Below are 20,275 nucleotides of genomic sequence, written 5' to 3'. Positions count from 1 at the left end.
GGGGGTTGGCAATCCATCATCCGGTGCCTGAAGAGGTCCAGAAGAGGCTCCAAAGTCTTCATCCTATCCGGGAAGAAGAGGCGATCTGGACCGGCAACCATCTTGATCCAAGCGGCATCTTCTATCTTCATCCGATGACGACCGGCTCCATCCTGAAGACCTCCACCGCGGACCCATCTTCTTCCGGCGACGTCCAACTGCAGAATGACGGTTCCTTTAAGGGACGTCATCCAAGATGGCGTCCCTCGAATTCCGATTGGCTGATAGGATTCTATCAGCCAATCGGAATTAAGCTAGGAATAATCTGATTGGCTGATGGAATCAGCCAATCAGAATCAAGTTCAATCCGATTGGCTGATCCAATCAGCCAATCAGATTGAGCTCGCATTCTATTGGCTGATCGGAACAGCCAATAGAATGCGAGCTCAATCTGATTGGCTGATTGGATCAGCCAATCGGATTGAACTTGATTCTGATTGGCTGATTCCATCAGCCAATCAGAATATTCCTAGCTTAATTCCGATTGGCTGATAGAATCCTATCAGCCAATCGGAATTCAAGGGACGCCATCTTGGATGACGTCCCTTAAAGGAACCGTCATTCTGCAGTTGGACGTCGCCGGAAGAAGATGGATCCGCGGTGGAGGTCTTCAGGATGGAGCCGGTCGTCATCGGATGAAGATAGAAGATGCCGCTTGGATCAAGATGGTTGCCGGTCCGGATCGCCTCTTCTTCCCGGATAGGATAAAGACTTTGGAGCCTCTTCTGGACCTCTTCAGGCACCGGATGATGGATCGCCAACCCCCGCTTGGGTTGGATGAAGATTTTGGAGCCAGGACGGATCGGTGATACCTGGTGAGGTGAAGACAAGGTAGGATGATCTTCAGGGGCTTAGTGTTAGGTTTATTTAAGGGGGGTTTGGGTTAGATTAGGGGTATGTGGGTGGTGGGTTGTAATGTGGGGGGGGGGTATTGTATGTTTTTTTTTTACAGGCAAAAGAGCTGAACTTCTTGGGGCATGCCCCGCAAAGGGCCCTGTTCAGGGCTGGTAAGGTAAAAGAGCTTTTAACTTTAGTAATTTAGAATAGGGTAGGGCATTTTTTATTTTGGGGGGCTTTGTTGTTTTATTAGGGGGCTTAGAGTAGGTGTAATTAGTTTAAAATTGTTGTAATATTTTTCTTATGTTTGTAGATATTTTTTTATTTTTTGTAACTTAGTTCTTTTTTATTTTTTGTACTTTAGCAAGTTTATTTAATTGTATTTATTTGTAGGAATTGTATTTAATTAATTTATTGATAGTGTAGTGTTAGGTTAATTGTAGGTAATTGTAGGTAGTTTATTTAATTAATTTATTGATAGTATAGTGTTAGTTTTAATTGTAACTTAGGTTAGGATTTCTTTTACAGGTAAATTTGTAATTATTTTAACTATTTTAGCTATTAAATAGTTCTTAACTATTTAATAGCAATTGTACCTGGTTAAAATAAATACAAAGTTACCTGTAAAATAAATATAAATCCTAAAATAGCTATAATATAAATATAATTTATATTGTAGCTATATTAGGATTTATTTTACAGGTAAGTATTTAGCTTTAAATAGGAATAATTTATTTAATAAGAGTTAATTAATTTCGTTAGATTAAAATTATATTTAATTTAGGGGGGTGTTAGTGTTAGGGTTAGACTTAGCTTTAGGGGTTAATACATTTATTAGAATAGCGGTGAGCTCCGGTTAATAATTGAAGTTAGGTGTCGGCGATGTTAGGGAGGGCAGATTAGGGGTTAATACTATTTAATATAGGGTTAGTGAGGCGGATTAGGGGTTAATAACTTTATTATAGTAGCGCTCAGGTCCGCTCGGCAGATTAGGGGCTAATAAGTGTAGGCAGGTGGAGGCGACGTTGAGGGGGGCAGATTAGGGGTTAATAAATATAATATAGGGGTCGGCGGTGTTAGGGGCAGCAGATTAGGGGTACATAAGGATAATGTAGGTGGCGGCGCTTTGCGGTCGGCAGATTAGGGGTTAATAAGTGTAGGCAGGTGGAGGCGACGTTGTGGGGGGCAGGTTAGGGGTTAATAAATATAATACAGGGGTCGGCGGTGTTAGGGTAGCAGATTAGGGGTACATAAGTATAACGTAGGTGGCGGTCGGCAGATTAGGGGTTAAAATTTTTTTTACGAGTGTCGGGGATGTGGGGGGACATCGGTTTAGGGGTACATAGGTAGTTTATGGGTGTTAGTGTACTTTAGAGCACAGTAGTTAAGAGCTTTATAAACCGGCGTTAGCCCAGAAAGCTCTTAACTACTGACTTTTTTCCTGCGGCTGGAGTTTTGTCGTTAGATGTCTAACGCTCACTTCAGACACGACTCTAAATACCGGAGTTATAAAAATCCCATTGAAAAGATAGGATACGCAATTTACGTAAGGGGATCTGCGGTATGGAAAAGTCGCGGCTGGAAAGTGAGCGTTAGACCCTATTTTGAGTGACTCCAAATACCGGCGGTAGCCTAAAACCAGCGTTAGGAGCCTCTAACGCTGGTTTTCACGGCTAACGCCAAACTCTAAATCTAGGCCAGGGGGTGTTAAGGTTAGGGTTAGACATAGGTTTAGGGGTTAATAAATTTAATATAGTGGCGGCGGTGTAGGGGGGCAGATTAGGGGTTAATAAATTTAATATAGTGGCGGCGGTGTAGGGGGAGCAGATTAGGGGTTAATAAATATAATGTCGGTGGCGGTGGGCTCCTGTTGGTGGCAGTGGGCTCCAGGCGTGGCGGTTTAGGGGTTAAACACTTTATTTAATTGCGGCGGGGTCCGTTTATTAGAGTGGTGGTGGGCTCCGGGAGCGGCGGTTTAGGGGTTAATAAGTATAATGTAGGTGGCGGCGGTGTAGGGGGGGGCAGATTAGGGGTGTTTAGACTCGGGGTACATGTTAGGGTGTTAGGTGTAAACGTTCCCATAGGAATCAATAGGATATCGGGCAGCAGCGAACATGAGCTTTTGCTGCGTTCAGACTCCCATTAATTCCTTTGGCATCCGCCGCCTCCAGGGCGGCGGATTGAAAACCAGGTACGCTGGGCTGGAATAGTGCCGAGCGTACCTGGTAGACTTTTGATAACTAGCAAAAGTAGTCAGATTGCACCGAACTTGCATTTGGAACATCTGTAGTGATGTAAGCATCGATCTGTGTCGGACTGAGTCCAGCGGATCGTATGTTACGTCACAAAATTCTACTTTTGCCGGTCTGTAGGGTTTGATAACTAAGGGGAATTCCAGCGTATTTGCTGTTGACGGCTTGATAAATAGATGCCATAATCTGCACATTTAAGCTATGACCTGCTACATATCTGTTTGGAGCTAAAACTAGACATTTGCTGAAAGAGACAAAAAATGGTTAAAGCGCATCCTATATCTGCACATATCTGTTTTGAGCTAAAACTGGATATTTGCTGAAAGACAATTAAATGGTTAAACAACATCCTATATCTGCACATTTTGCACATTACACAAACACAACTGTTTGCGAACATTACAGTGGCAATTGTCTAACTTCTTAACCATGCTGTGCACAAGTACTCACCAACGAGCCACCCATGGGGAAACTGTCTGTCCTCAAACTGCTGCCAGAGTGAGGACTCCCTGAGGATATGGGCATCATGACTGCCCCCCCCCCCCAAAAAAAAAAGATTTGCAAACACATTCATAATTCTCATACGTGCATCGCACACAAACTGCACGTTCAAACTATGAAAGTGTTTGCGATTTTGGAAGGGCCGCTCATCTGCTGGAGCCCGCAGAGCAATATAGGTGCAATCTATTGCTCCCAAAACATTGGGCATTTCAGCTATTGCATAGAATTACCTCTTGAGTCACCTCCAATCATCCTCATTTTGAGGGAATCCTACATAAAGTCTACTAATTCTTATCATGGCATTCAGAAACCTTTAAAAAACCACAGAGAAGGTACCCTGAGACAACCCAGATCTGTACCTCTCTGAGGAGTGAAAGCTTCCGGACGCCAGGACATGTATGCAGCATAGCATCTTGGACATGCCAGGGATTGCAGTGCGCATCTGCGTGGCTCCAGATGAGGCTTCAGTACATCATACAGGCTCAAGAGTTGCTGTCTATTGAGCTTATATTTGTTGAAAACCTCAAAGTCGCTCATGTTATCCAAGGTGAGCCTCACCCTGTGAACACGAGGACCCCTAATAAGACGTTCCCCCTGCCTCTCTTGGAGATACAGAGCCCGCCTGATTCTGTTGTACAAAACTTGTCCAACAGCACCTACACAATCTATCTGAGGGTTATCCATATTTGCAAAAGCCAAGCAGCACAAAGCCAAACAGCAGAGCAAACACACAAGGAGTAACAAGGTATGCAAACACACAAAAGTGATTTGCTACAATGTCGATCCCAATGGACGCTTTGGCCATGGTGTTTGGGTGATTTATAGTGCAAAATGTCCAATGGTAGCATGTTCGTAATGATTGCTGATTGTATACACTTGATTTTATCTGAGTGGCGCGTTTTTTTGTGTTTGTTGAAATGTTGTTTTTCCCCAATAAATCGTAATGTGAAAGTGTAAAATCTAACATATGGGCCTCGATCCGATATGCAGCGTTGCCCGCAAAAGCCTGCGACGCCAAATTTTGCGCTGGTTTGGTATCAAATATACGGTGTAACATAGAAGTTACGCTCGTATATTTCTGCCTTCGGCCGTAGTTTTTTGGCCCATAGACAGGTATACCAAACCAGCGCAGTTTGGTATCCAATATAAAGCGCAAGGACTTATGTGGCGAAAATGGAGAAATCTTACTCCATTTTCACCTTGCCACAAATTGCAGGCGTAGTAAGCCTTACGCTGTGTATTGGAGCCCCGTAACTCCCTAAACTACCTGCAAAATAAAACCTAACACCTAACGCATGCGCAATGTCTATCTACCTGTCAACCGCAAACTGCAAAATAAAACTTAACACCTAACACATGCGCAATGTCTATCTACCTGTCAACCGCGATCCCCCGCCTCAATCCCTGATAAAGTATTTAACCCCTAAACCGCCGCTCCCGGACCCCACCGCCACCTACATTAACTACCCCCTAATGTGAGCCCCTTACTCTGCCGACACCTACATTACCTACCCCCTAATCTGAGCCCCTTACACCGCCGCCACCTATATTAACTTTCCCCTAATGTGAGCTCCTTACTCCGCCGCCACATACGTTACCTACCCCCTAATGTGAGCCCCTTACACCGCCGCCACCTACATTACCTACCCCCTAATGTGAGCCCCTTACACCGCCGCCACCTACATTACCTACCCCCTAATGTGAGCCCCTTACACCGCCGACACCTACATTACCTACCCCCTAATGTAATCTCCTTACACCGTCGCCACCTACATTACCTACCCCCTAATGTGAGCTGATCGGAACAGCCAATAGAATGCAAGCTCAATCTGATTGGCTGATTGGATCAGCCAATCGGATTGAACTTGAATCTGATTGGCTGATTGAACGAGCCAATCAGATTTTCTAACCTTAATTCCGATTGACTGATAGAATCCTATCAGCCAATCGGAATTCGAGGGACGCCATCTTGGATGACGTCATTTAAAGGAAACTTCATTCGTCGTTCAGTCGTCGGGGCAGCTGGATGTTCCGCGTTGGAGGTCGGAAGAAGCCGGAAAAAAGAAGATTGAAGATGCAGCTTGGAGGAAGACTTCGCCCCGATGGAGGACCTCTTCTTTGCCGCTTGGATGAAGACATCGCCGGGATGGAAGACCTCTTATTTGCCGCTTGGATGAAGACATCGCCGGGATGGAAGACCTCTTCTTTTCCGCTTGGATGAAAACATCGCCGGGATGGAGGACCACATCTGGATGAAGAGTTTGGCCCGGCTGGGTGAAGACGACTCAAGGTATGGAGATCTTCTGGGGGTTAGTGTTAGGTTTTTTAAGGGGGGTTTGGGTGGGTTTAGAGTAGGGGTATGTGGTTGGTGGGTTGTAATGTTGGGGGATGGTATTGTGGTTTTTTTTACAGGCAAAAGAGCTGATTACTTTGGGGAAATGCCCCGCAAAAAGCCCTTTTAAGGGCTGGTAAAAGAGCTGGTTACTTTTTAATTTAGAATAGGGTAGGGCATTTTTTTTATTTTGGGGGGCTTTATTATTTTATTAGGGGGCTTAGATTAGGTGTAAGTAGCTTAAAATTCGTGTAATCTTTTTTATTTTTTGTAATGTAGTGTTTGTTTTTTTTGTAATTTAGTTTAGTGTATTTAATTGTATTTTAGTTTAGATATTTGTAGTTTATTTAATTTATTGATAGTGTAGGTGTATTTGTAACTTAGGTTAGGATTTATTTTACAGGTAAATTGGCAATTCTTTTAACTAGGTAGCTATTAAATAGTTATTAACTATTTAATAGCTATTGTACCTAGTTAAAATAAATACAAAGTTACCTGTAAAATAAGTATAAACCATAAAATACCTACAATGTAATTATTAATTATATTGTAGCTATGTTAGGGTTTATTTTATAGGTAAGTATTTAGATTTAAATAGGAATAATTTAGTTAATATTATTAATATTATTTAGATTTATTTTAATAATAATTAAGTTAGGGGTGTTAGAGTTAGATAGGGTTAATATAGTTAATATATATATATATAATATAATAACTATATTAACTATATTAACCCTAATATAATTAGGGTTAATATAGTTAATATATATAATATAATAACTATATTAACTATATTAACCCTAATATAATTAGGGTTAATATAGTTAATATAGGTGGCGGCGGTGTAGGGGCATTAGATTAGGGGTTAATGTATTTAATATAAGTGGCGGCGGTGTAGGGGGATTAGATTAGGGGGTAATACATTTATTATAGGTGGCGGCGGTGTAGGGGGATTTAGATTAGAGGCAAAAGAGCTGATTACTTTGTGACAATGCCCAGCAAAAAGCCCTTTTAAGGGCTGGTAAAAGAGCTGATTACTTTAGGGCAATGTCCCGCAAAAAGCCCTTTTAAGGGCTGGCAATAGAGCTGTTTACTTTGGGGCAATGCCACGCAAAAAGCCCTTTTCAGGGCTATTTGTAGGGTTAGACTTAGGTTTAGTGGTAGGGAAATTTTAGTATTTTAGGGGTTAATTAATTTAATACAGGTGGCGGCAGTATAGGGGGATTAGATTAGGGGTTAATAATTTAATATAGGTGGCGGCGGTGTAAGGGGGTCAGATTAGGGGTTAATATAGTTTAAATAGGTGGCAGCAGGGTAGGGGGCTCACATTAGGGGGTAATATAGTTAAAATAGGTAGCGGCGGGGTAGGGGGCTCACATTAGGGGGTAATATAGTTAAAATAGGTAGCGGCGGGGTAGGGGGCTCACATTAGGGGGTAATATAGTTAAAATAGGTAGCGGCGGTGTAGGGGGCTCACATTAGGGGGTAATATAGTTAAAATAGGTAGCGGCGGGGTAGAGGGCTCACATTAGGGGGTAATATAGATAATGTAGCTGGCGGCGGGGTCTGGGAGCGGTGGTTTAGGGGTTAATACATTTATTGTTAGGAGTGAGAGGGGGGATTGAGGATAGAGGGGTATACGTGTCGGGCTATGTTTGGGAGGCGTGTTAGACAGTACGGGTGATTTAATAACTTAGTCAGGTTTTTTATGCGGTGGCAGTTTCTAAAGTGCCGTAAGTCACTGGCGACTCCAGAAATTTGTACTTACGCAGATTTCTGGACATCGCTGGTTTGTCAGACTTAAGGCACTTTAGCATCTGACGGCGCCATATATGGGATAGCTCGAGCTGCGAGCTGAAACTATGGGCGGCGCAGGTTTCCACGCTTGCGCCGAAACCTGTGCCATATATCGGATCGCGCCCATACAGTGCATCTTCGTAATGTTTGTTCATATGCGTAACAAATACTTATGAAATGCGATTTTATATTATAAAACACACGTCCACGCTAACATGATTGAAAGTGCATACTTGTGTATAATGTGTGCATAGACACGGCATAGAATCTGATTGATCAATGTTGCTGCAATATTATTGCAAAACAATAAAGAAACGGTTGACAGCTATAATATTATATATAAAAGTGATTGGCGAGATTTCAATATTTTACGTGTCCCATTGAAATCGCAATAATAATGAAGATCTTCCAAACCTCTCATCTACGTATACAGAGAGTGCAGATTTATTAGGCAAGTTGTATTTTTGAGGATTAATTTTATTATTGAACAACAACCATGTTCTCAATGAACCCAAAAAACTCATTAATATCAAAGCTGAATATTTTTGGAAGTAGTTTTTAGTTTGTTTTTAGTTTTAGCTATTTTAGGGGGATATCTGTGTGTGCAGGTGACTATTACTGTGCATAATTATTAGGCAACTTAACAAAAAACAAATATATACCCATTTCAATTATTTATTTTTACCAGTGAAACCAATATAACATCTCAGCATTCACAAATATACATTTCTGACATTCAAAAACAAAACAAAAACAAATCAGTGACCAATATAGCCACCTTTCTTTGCAAGGACACTCAAAAGCCTGCCATCCATGGATTCTGTCAGTGTTTTGATCTGTTCACCATCAACATTGCGTGCAGCAGCAATCACAGCCTCCCAGACACTGTTCAGAGAGGTGTACTGTTTTCCCTCCTTGTAAATCTCACATTTGATGATGGACCACAGGTTCTCAATGGGGTTCAGATCAGGTGAACAAGGAGGCCATGTCATTAGATTTTCTTCTTTTATACCCTTTCTTGCCAGCCACGCTGTGGAGTACTTGGGCGCGTGTGATGGAGCATTGTCCTGCATGAAAATCATGTTTTTCTTGAAGGATGCAGACTTCTTCCTGTACCACTGCTTGAAGAAGGTGTCTTCCAGAAACTGGCAGTAGGACTGGGAGTTGAGCTTGACTCCATCCTCAACCCGAAAAGGCCCCACAAGCTCATCTTTGATGATACCAGCCCAAACCAGTACTCCACCTCCACCTTGCTGGCGTCTGAGTCGGACTGGAGCTCTCTGCCCTTTATCAATCCAGCCACGGGCCCATCCATCTGGCCCATCAAGACTCACTCTCATTTCATCAGTCCATAAAACCTTAGAAAAATCAGTCTTGAGATATTTCTTGGCCCAGTCTTGACGTTTCAGCTTGTGTGTCTTGTTCAGTGGTGGTCGTCTTTCAGCCTTTCTTACCTTGGCCATGTCTCTGAGTATTGCACACCTTGTGCTTTTGGGCACTCCAGTGATGTTGCAGCTCTGAAATATGGCCAAACTGGTGGCAAGTGGCATCTTGGCAGCTGCACACTTGACTTTTCTCAGTTCATGGGCAGTTATTTTGCGCCTTGGTTTTTCCACACGCTTCTTGCGACCCTGTTGACTATTTTGAATGAAACGCTTGATTGTTCGATGATCACGCTTCAGAAGCTTTGCAATTTTAAGAGTGCTGCATCCCTCTGCAAGATATCTCACTATTTTTTATTTTTCTGAGCCTGTCAAGTCCTTCTTTTGACCCATTTTGCCAAAGGAAAGGAAGTTGCCTAATAATTATGCACACCTGATATAGGGTGTTGATGTCATTAGACCACACCCCTTCTCATTACAGAGATGCACATCACCTAATATGCTTAATTGGTAGTAGGCTTTCGAGCCTATACAGCTTGGAGTAAGACAACATGCATAAAGAGGATGATGTGGTCACAATACTTATTTGCCTAATAATTCTGCACTCCCTGTATGTAATATTGAGTGAGAAACTGATGAAAGGGCAGGAAAGTCCTAATGCTCGAATCTGTATGGTTGAAGCTTAGAATTATGTCATCATATTAGCTATATGCCTGTCCAAATCTTCGTTCTTTTGTTCTAGTTTGCAAAATTATTATTGTGTGATGATTAAAAAGATAAATGTGTGTTGTGTTGTTGTGTGATGTGTGTTATGTACATATATGTATGTATTGTGATTCTCTCCCATATATGTTAATTTATATAAAGCAGTATAGCATTGTTGTTCCAAAATAGCGACAACTATAAGATTTTCTAAGGATATATTATAATACGGAATTCCTAATGGTATATTATTTTTAAATCCTGATGTTAAAGGGACACTAAATCTATAATGTATCTTTCATGATTCAAATAGAGAATCCAATTTTAACCCCTTAATGACCACAGCACTTTTCCATTTTCTGTCCGTTTGGGACCAAGGCTATTTTTACATTTTTGCGGTGTTTGTGTTTAGCTGTAATTTTCTTCTTACTCATTTACTGTACCCACACATATTATATACCGTTTTTCTCGCCATTAAATGGACTTTCTAAAGATACCATTATTTTCATCATATCTTATAATTTACTATAAAAAAAATGATAAAATATGAGGAAAAATGGAAAAAAACACACTTTTTCTAACTTTGAGCCCCAAAATCTGTTACATATCTACAACCACCAAAAAACACCCATGCTAAATAGTTTCTAAATTTTGTCCTGAGTTTAGAAATACCCAATGTTTACATGTTCTTTGCTTTTTTTGCAAGTTATAGGGCCATAAATACAAGTAGCACTTTGCTATTTCCAAACCATTTTTTTCCAAAATTAGCGCTAGTTACATTAGAACACTAATATCTTTCAGGAATCCCTGAATATCCCTTGACATGTATATATTTTATTTTAGTAGACATCCCAACGTATTGATCTAGGCCCATTTTGGTATATTTCATACCACCATTTCACCGCCAAATGCGATCAAATACAAAAAATCGTTCACTTTTTCACAAACTTTCGGTTTCTCACTGAAATTATTTACAAACAACTTGTGCAATTATGACATAAATGGTTGTAAATTCTTCTCTGGGATCCCGTTTGTTCAGAAATAGCAGACATATATGGCTTTGGCGTTGCTTTTTGGTAATTAGAAGGCCGCTAAATGCCACTGCGCACCACAAGTGTATTATGCCCAGCAGTTAAGGGGTTAATTAGGGAGCATTTAGGGAGCTTGTAGGGTTAATTTTAGCTTTAGTGTAGTGTAGTAGACAACCCCAAGTATTGATCTAGGCACATTTTGGTATATTTCATGCCACCATTTCACCGCCAAATGCGATCAAATTAAAAAAAACGTAAAATTTTTCACAATTTTAGGTTTCTCACTGAAATCATTTACAAACAGCTTGTGCAATTATGGCACAAATGGTTGTAAATGCTTGTCTTGGATCCCCTTTGTTCAGAAATAGCAGACATATATGACTTTGGCGTTGCTTTCTGGTAATTAGAAGGCCGCTAAATCCTGCTGCGCCTCACACGTGTATTATGGCTAGCAGTGAAGGGGTTAATTAGGGAGTTTGTAGGGAGCTTGCAGGGTTAATTTTAGCTTTAGTGTAGAGATCAGCCTCCCATCTGACACATCCCACCCCCTGATCCCTCCCAAACAGCTCCCTTCCCTCCCCCACCCCACAATTGTCCCCGCCATCTTAAGTACTGGCAGAAAGTCTGCCAGTACTAAAATAAAAGGGTTTTGAAAAAATAAATACATTTTTTTTAGCATATTTACATATGCTACTGTGTACCCAGTTTGCAATAAAAAGTGCTTTTTTTTTGTTTTTTGTTTTTTTCTGTAGTGTAGCTTTGTAGCTTCCCCCCCCCACACACACACAGACAAACCCCCACCACCTTGCTGATCGTTTTTTTTTTTTTTTTACATTATTTATATTTTTTTTTCCATTTTTTATTTCAGCATTTTCTGTAGTGTAGCGGTTCCCACCCGCTCCCTCCCCGTGCACGCGCCCGCCCCCACCCTCCCGTGCACGCGCGTACGTCCGTGTGCGCCCCCAGCCACCCCCGCCCACGATCCCGCCCCCCTTCACACAACCAGGGCCATCGATGGCCGCCACCCGCCTCCCGGTCCGGCTCCCACCCACCAACGCAGTAAGCCACCGATCTCCGGTGCAGAGAGGGCCACAGAGTGGCTCTCTCTGCACCGGATGGCTTACAAAGGTTATTGCAGGATGCCTCCATATCGAGGCATCACTGCAATAACCGGAAAGCATCTGGAAGCGAGCAGGATCTCTTCCAGCTGCTTTCCACACTGAGGACGTGCAGGGTACGTTCTCAGGCGTTAACTGCCTTTTTTCTGAGGACGTACCCTGCACGTCCTCAGTCGTTAAGGGGTTAAACAACCTTCCAATGTACATCTATAATGTAAATTTGTTCATTGTTTATATATGGTTTGTTGAATAAATAGCAATGCACATGGGTGAGGCAATCACAGAAGGCATCTATGTGCAGCTACTAATCATTATCTGCTGAGCCTATCTAGTTATGCTGTTCATCAAAGGATATGAGGAGAATAAATCAAATGATATAATAGACGTAAATGAAACAACTGTTTAAAATTGCCTACTGTTTCTGAACAATGAAATCTAAAAAAAGTTTTTTTTATATCCGTTTAAATATGTGTCAATTCTTGAAACTGATTTTGTATTGGTGATGATACAATTGATCGTGATCTATAGTTGATGTAATTTCATAAAAGATTTTGATGTTGTAGGGATGTTCACACATGTAAAACACATAACTCCAGTGTCAAATAGTATATTAAGTGATCTATTTGTCATTGCGTGTCCTACGCAAGAATGAATGAATTAGCGAAACAACTATGATGCTGCCATTACTAGTTTAAAAAGACAAACTATTGCGTGCGTTAAGGAAAGAGGCTGGTCGTGTGCACAAGCACGTATACAAGTCAATGGAAGTTAGAAATTGAAAGAAAAAATCTTCCGACACTCCTGTTGAGCGCAAAGTGAGTGACGTCATGTCATTCTGTGAAAAAGTACCTGAAATCGTGATAATTTCATATTTAAAATATTTTTGTGTACTTAATGTGCTGTATATTGTTTGTATGTATTGAATTCTGTATGTATGTGATGATATTTGTATGTAGATGTAGCTAAATGAAAGTATGTACATGTATTTCTATGTAAGTCAATGTAAAATGGGTTTGTGTGCATTTTTTTTCTAACACCCGAGATCTCGTATATTTAATCCGTTATATTTTTGTACAGTGTTTATATGAGTGTAAGTGTACATAGTATACTATTTTTGAAGTGATTCTTGAAAGTTTTTGGTTGCGATATATCAATAACTACTGGTCTTGGATAGCGTTATGGATTTGTGTGTACATGGCGATTTTTGTTGCGCTACGGAGGTTTTTTGAAATTTGTAATGGCTGCATTAGGAAAAATGATGCGTTATGGAGTCATAATGCTCAACTCGTAATCTACCTGTGAGTGTAGATATTTTGAAGTTGAGTAGTAAGTACGTTAAACAGAATTAAAGTTAAAATTAAAGGAAGTTAAAACCCAAATTCTTTTTTGATGATTCTGGTAGAGCATGCGATTTTAAACTATCTAATTTACTTCTATTAAAATTTTTTGTTTTTTCCTTTGGTATCTTTTGTTGAAAAGCAGGGACATAAGCTCAGGAGCCTGCCCATGTTTGGAGCACTATGGGGCAGATTCTCTAAATCTCTCCAGATCAGCCGTGGTTTTTCACGCTGACTCTCGCAGGGGATGCAATAGTGGAATTATTGTAAAAAAGGGGCAGTCCCTTTTAAAGAAGAAATGGCTCCTACATAAAGTAATGGAGCTTGCAGGAAAGGGACATGAACGAAGATAGCAGGGAGCAGGGGGCACATTTTAAAATCCCACTATAAATCCCATAATGCATCATTCTGATATAGTATCTTACAATCACTTTTATTTTTGAATGCATGTGTATTCTTTCGTAAAATGATGACGGTCCACAGTCCTCCATAACATATGGTATATACTTCCTGCCACTAGGAGGAGGTCAAGTACCCATATCAGAGATTAAAATACCTCCCATCTCTCTCTTAGTTTTGTTCTTGACCTCGTAGAAGTTTGTTGAGAATAGAGGTTGTTCCAGTTACTTACTTATGGATTTATATTTGGGAGCTCAGACCTATGTAAAACCTAGAGTCCCTGGGAATTATCATTTACAAAGAAGAGGGAAGATAAACTTTACAGCAGCTGAATGATACAGGGACATAGGAATACCCTGTTATGTGCACAGTATTTCCCTAACAGGATTTAAGCCATAACTACCTTCATGCATCGCAGGGACTCGTCCCTAGCTTCCCCCCTGAGGAACACAGGTATTTCCTACTGAAATCCTGTACTTGACACCTGCACTGGATGCGCTCTCTACTGGATACGGATGCAGTTTCTTTGACATTGACATGCCTAGTAAGCCAGTGGAGGGGTGCTGCATAAGGTGACTTTACACAGCACACGCACTCTGACACAGGTACAGCATAGCCAGGGGACTTAGCTTGCTCTCCTCATGACAAGCTTTGTTTTTGTTTTTCAAGTCCCTACCTACCCTATTCTTATCAGGGACATAGCCAGGCAACACTGTTGCCATTATCAGCCCTCTGGCAGCTCTGGGGAAATATTGATGGCACTTTGTAGAAAATAGATGCCTGGCCTTTTAAATAACTGTTAACTGCTCAGTGTAGTTAGCTGATCAATATAAGAAACTCTGGTTATGCAGGGGAGTATGTTGTTATGAGGGATAAGTATTTATTATGCTTTGTGCACATTATATAATTTTATTACACTCAAAATGGCTTTCAAGCTTTCTCTGAGGTAAACTGACTTCACTCTTGTGGTAGCCCCACTCCCTCAGCTTCCCAGGCCTAACTATCTACTTAGAGAACTCTTACTAGGCAGAAATCATCTCAGGAAATTACAGGTGCTGTATTTTCTAAAAGTACCTAATGAGTAATTCATATTTCTAAGCATTTCCCCTTGCATAATCTGTCAGGGAGTTACTTGGGCTAGACTCTAAAACCTGGGAGCATGTCATTCAGTTTCAATAAGTGTCATAGGAGTTTTTTAAGCTTAGTGTAGAATTTTCTCTACCAGTTTTATTGTTTGTGTATGTTTGATGCCTCTACATACGCTCCCATTACACACTATGGAACAAAATTACTATGTTGCCACTAAAATCAATGTAAAATTGCACATTAGTGGAATCATTTACTGATAACTCTCTCTGCACATACATTACATGTGTTTTACAAGTTTGTTACATTCCATTATGTCAGGTCAATACACTCTGTTAGAGATATTTACCTCAGATTGTGCATGTCATTTAGTCACATCCTTTTAACTTCTTTTAAGGAATTATGTACTGTTTATGATGCTCAGAACTTATTCACTTTACCTAAAGAGTATAAGAATAGCTAGCAAGGCTTTGACATCATATTTTATGGCTATTATTATTGAGTTTTATACTCTTATTAAACTTTCTGTGAATAAAGCACTATATGCTATATACACATAAAGCTGTATTCACTTATTTTTAAGAGTTCAGATTTGATAACATCTTATATGCAGGTGTTTTTACAAAGACCTTTAGGCAGCTGTTTGCCTCAGCACATTCTTAGGTGATCTACAGTGGACACAATTTTATATAATATGTGCAATTATATTTTGTACTGAACAAAATTACATATGGTGCCATCATCATTTATTATAAGTATCTACACTATAAATACTTTTTATGTCATTCTGCATTTTATATAGTTGTATGTTATTTCCTGTGATGTACTTCATGTACAATAATATTATGTGCAAATCTCTAGAAGCTGTTTGCTTTTTGCATGCGTAGTAACACATATAATAATTTTTACATATGCAGAACATCTGTCTCTGTAGATATGCAAGACATATGTTCTATGCTATTAGTGTACACAATAGTATAATATATGCTTCTCTAGGTATATACCTTTCATGCATTTTACTCTGTACAGGGAGTGCAGAATTATTAGGCAAGTTGTATTTTTGTTCTCAATGAACCCAAAAAACTCATTAATATCAAAGCTGAATAGTTTTGGAAGTAGTTTTTAGTTTGTTTTTAGTTATAGATATTTTAGGGGGATATCTGTGTGTGCAGGTGACTATTACTGTGCATAATTATTAGGCAACTTAACAAAAAACAAATATATACCCATTTCAATTATTTATTTTTACCAGTGAAACCAATATAACATCTCAACATTCACAAATATACATTTCTGACATTCAAAAACAAAACAAAAACAAATCAGTGACCAATATAGCCACCTTTCTTTGCAAGGACACTCAAAAGCCTGCCATCCATGGATTCTGACAGTGTTTTGATCTGTTCACCATCAACATTGCGTGCAGCAGCAACCACAGCCTCCCAGACACTGTTCAGAGAGGTGTACTGTTTTCCCTCCTTGTAAATCTCACATTTGATGATGGACCACAGGTTCTCAATGGGGTTCAGATCAGGTGAACAAGGAGGCCATGTCATTAGATTTTCTTCTTTTATACCCTTTCTTGCCAGCCACGCTGTGGAGTACTTGGACGCGTGTGATGGAGCATTGTCCTGCATGAAAATCATGTTTTTCTTGAAGGATGCAGACTTCTTCCTGTACCACTGCTTGAAGAAGGTGTCTTCCAGAAACTGGCAGTAGGACTGCGAGTTGAGCTTGACTCCATCCTCAACCCGAAAAGGCCCCACAAGCTCATCTTTGATGATACCAGCCCAAACCAGTACTCCACCTCCACCTTGCTGGCGTCTGAGTCGGACTGGAGCTCTCTGCCCTTTACCAATCCAGCCACGGGCCAATCCATCTGGCCCATCAAGACTCACTCTCATTTCATCAGTCCATAAAACCTTAGAAAAATAAGTCTTGAGATATTTCTTGGCCCAGTCTTGACGTTTCAGCTTGTGTGTCTTGTTCAGTGGTGGTCGTCTTTCAGCCTTTCTTACCTTGGACATGTCTCTGAGTATTGCACACCTTGTGCTTTTGGGCACTCCAGTGATGTTGCAGCTCTGAAATATGGCCAAACTGGTGTCAAGTGGCATCTTGGCAGCTGCACGCTTGACTTTTCTCAGTTCATGGGCAGTTATTTTGCGCCTTGGTTTTTCCACACGCTTCTTGCGACCCTGTTGACTATTTTGAATGAAACGCTTGATTGTTCGATGATCACGCTTCAGAAGCTTTGCAATTTTAAGAGTGCTGCATCCCTCTGCAAGATATCTCACTATTTTTGACTTTTCTGAGCCTGTCAAGTCCTTCTTTTGACCCATTTTGCCAAAGGAAAGGAAGTTGCCTAATAATTATGCACACCTGATATAGGGTGTTGATGTCATTAGGCCACACCCCTTCTCATTACAGAGATGCACATCACCTAATATGCTTAATTGGTAGTAGGCTTTCGAGCCTATACAGCTTGGAGTAAGACAACATGCATAAAGAGGATGATGTGGTCAAAATACTCATTTGCCTAATAATTCTGCACTCCCTGTATGTTTAATTCCAAAAGCAGTCGTGCAGGATTTCTCTGTATTTTAGTACAACAGTGAAGATACTTTTGAAATAAAATCTATTGGTATCTCTTTTATACCTATGTTATGTGTAATTTATATCTATGCACAAAGGTTCTATTATGCAATAGTAAACATTGATCATGAATATTTTCATTAACAGTGCAGATCCTGTAGAGATAAGATCTATTGGCATCTCTTTTATACCTATTGTATGGGTAATTTATATGTATGCACATACATTTATCCTGCAGATACTTAACATTAATTTTGAATGTTTTCATTAACAATGTACATTGTGTATTCACTTTGTAGGTATACAAACTCTCTGCTTATTCTGAATGTGGATTTACAAGTTTCTACTGTGTACCTGGTGGTCTATATGTGGTGCTTCGCTAATCAGTAAGGCCACATGACAGGCTAAATATGTGCTTAAATATTTACATGCATACTACATACTTATGTCATGTACATATTTATAACTTTGTATAAACATATGTATAAGTTTATATATTTTAGGATTCACAGGTTCAATGGTTCGGATATCCGGACTGATTATTTTTGTCCTTCAAGAAATCGAGAATTTCTTCTATTTGAAGCAGAGTTCTCCTTATTGACCAACAGGCCGATTGCATGGTGCCAAAAATCCTTCATAGGCAGCAGCCGTTATAAAAGGATTTGGAGGATATGGGTATAATGAATCCCAGTACCAGTGTGACCTCAGGGTTAAGAGTTTTAACCCAATCTGTTTATTGTCCAAAGGAACAGTTTTGTCCTAGATTTAACAGCCCTTAACATGTTTGTCTAGGTACCCTCTTCTGTGATGGGAACATTCCGCGCAATGTTAAACTTAATCCAAAAGGGTCAGTTTATGGCTAATATAGACCGTAATGATGCATATTTGTGCATCCCTATACACAGGGATCATTTTCAGTTCCTGAGGTTTACATATTTGCCAAACACTGACAGTTTGCCACTCTGTGTTGGGGTGTTGGGTACAATCTTGGCTGTGATCAGAATTCAGGGCATTTCAGTTGCACTGTTTCTGGATGACATGCTAGTGCAAGCCTATTCCCTGTCATTAACTATTGCTCATTCTTTGAAGCTTCTATTTTTTTCAAGATCATGGTTGGATAATCCTGCTATAAGGGTAGCATTTATAAGAGTCATAATATATTCAATTCTTATGCATCTAGTTCCTGAAGGAACTTCACAAAATAAAGATTAAGAGGGCATGTCTCTCCCTACAAAGGGCTCCATTTCCATCAGTAACTGAGTGCATGGAGGTGGTGGTTCTTATGGTAGCTGCTTCAGATGCAGTTCCTTTTGCCCCTCTTCAGTTGAGAGCCCTTTATTAGTCTATGCTACCTCAGTGGCCAAATAATTATCTACATTTGGAGTAACAGATTGCTTTGGATTTCCCTGTCAAAAAATGTTTCTCTTGGGAACACAAAATCTTTCTTTGACCATTGAGGCATCCCTCCTTCATCAGTTGTGGTCAATTGTGCCAACAGACACCAGTCTCTAAGGCTGGGGACGGTCTGGGTTTCTTGAAGAGTGCAAGAAGTTTGGTCTCCTCTGGAGACATGCTGCAATTTTGAGTGATTCTTCAACCTTGGCCCCTATTTAGGGATGAAACTTTATCCATTTCCAGTCAAACAATATCACGGCTGTGGCCTACATAAATTATCAATGGGGTACCCGAAGTCCACTGACCATGCAGGAAGTGTTTCAGTTTCTGTCTTAGGCAGAGAGAAATAATATTTCCCTATAGGCAAATCACATGCCAGGTGTACACAACTGGGAGGGGGATTATCTCAGCAATCAATCGGTCCATGCTAGAGAGTGGTCTCTCCATTAGGACAATTTAGATTGCTTAGTGATCAAATGGGGCTTACAGAACATAGATCTGATGACCTCTCAATTAAATCACAAGCTTCCAAAGTATTGTACAACATCAAGAGACCCAAAGGCTCACATGATAGATGCCTTTATATGTCCATGGGAGTTTCATGTAGCATACTTGTTTCCTCCAATTGTTCTTCTTCCAAGAGTAATTGCTTGGATCAGACAGGAGTCAGCATCAGTGCTATTAATTGCCCCAGCCTGGCCCTGCAGTACATGGTATGTGGATCGAGTGCAGATATGGCCTTGACAAAGGTTTTACCGCTAGTTTCCTGAAAGGACAAATTTCTGCCTTATCTATTCTTTTCCATAAGAAGTTAGCTATACTTCCTGATGTTCAGACCTTTGTCCAGTTGTTAGATCAAATTAGGCCAGTTGTTAAACCTATTTCTCCACCCTCAAATTTGAATCTAGTTCCTTCAGTATTACAAGGTCCTCACTTTGAACCAATGCATTCCATTGACATCAAACTGTTGCCTTGGAAAGTACTTTTCCTGTTAGCGATCTCTTCTGCAAAGAGAGTTTTTGAATTGTCAGCACTCTCTTGTGATTCTCCATTTTTAATTATTCACAAGGATAAGTCTGTACTTTGTACCAAATATGATTTCCTTCTTAAGATAGTTTCTACGGAAAATAAAAATCAAGAAATTGTGATTTCTTAATTGTGTCCAGATCCTTCTAACTGGAGCGACTGTTACATTTATAATCATGTATATATATATATATATATATATATATATATATATATATATATATCCTATATTATAAAAGGCAAGTGTTTGTCTGAAGCCGTCATGCGCAGTTCAGACAAACACTTGGCCTTAGACAGCAGCTGATCGCACGCGCCACCCCCTGCAGATGAAACCAGCAGCGCGAGGACCGGGCAAAGAGCACAGCTGATCGCACGCGCACCCCTGCAGATGTAACCAGCAGCGCGAGGACCGGCAAGTGAAGGCGCAAGGGGAGAGAGAGAGAGAGAGA

The sequence above is a fragment of the Bombina bombina genome, chromosome 6, assembly GCF_027579735.1.
Source record: "Bombina bombina isolate aBomBom1 chromosome 6, aBomBom1.pri, whole genome shotgun sequence".
NCBI classification, from domain to species: Eukaryota; Metazoa; Chordata; class Amphibia; order Anura; family Bombinatoridae; genus Bombina; species Bombina bombina.
This window is presented reverse-complemented; position numbering follows the sequence as displayed.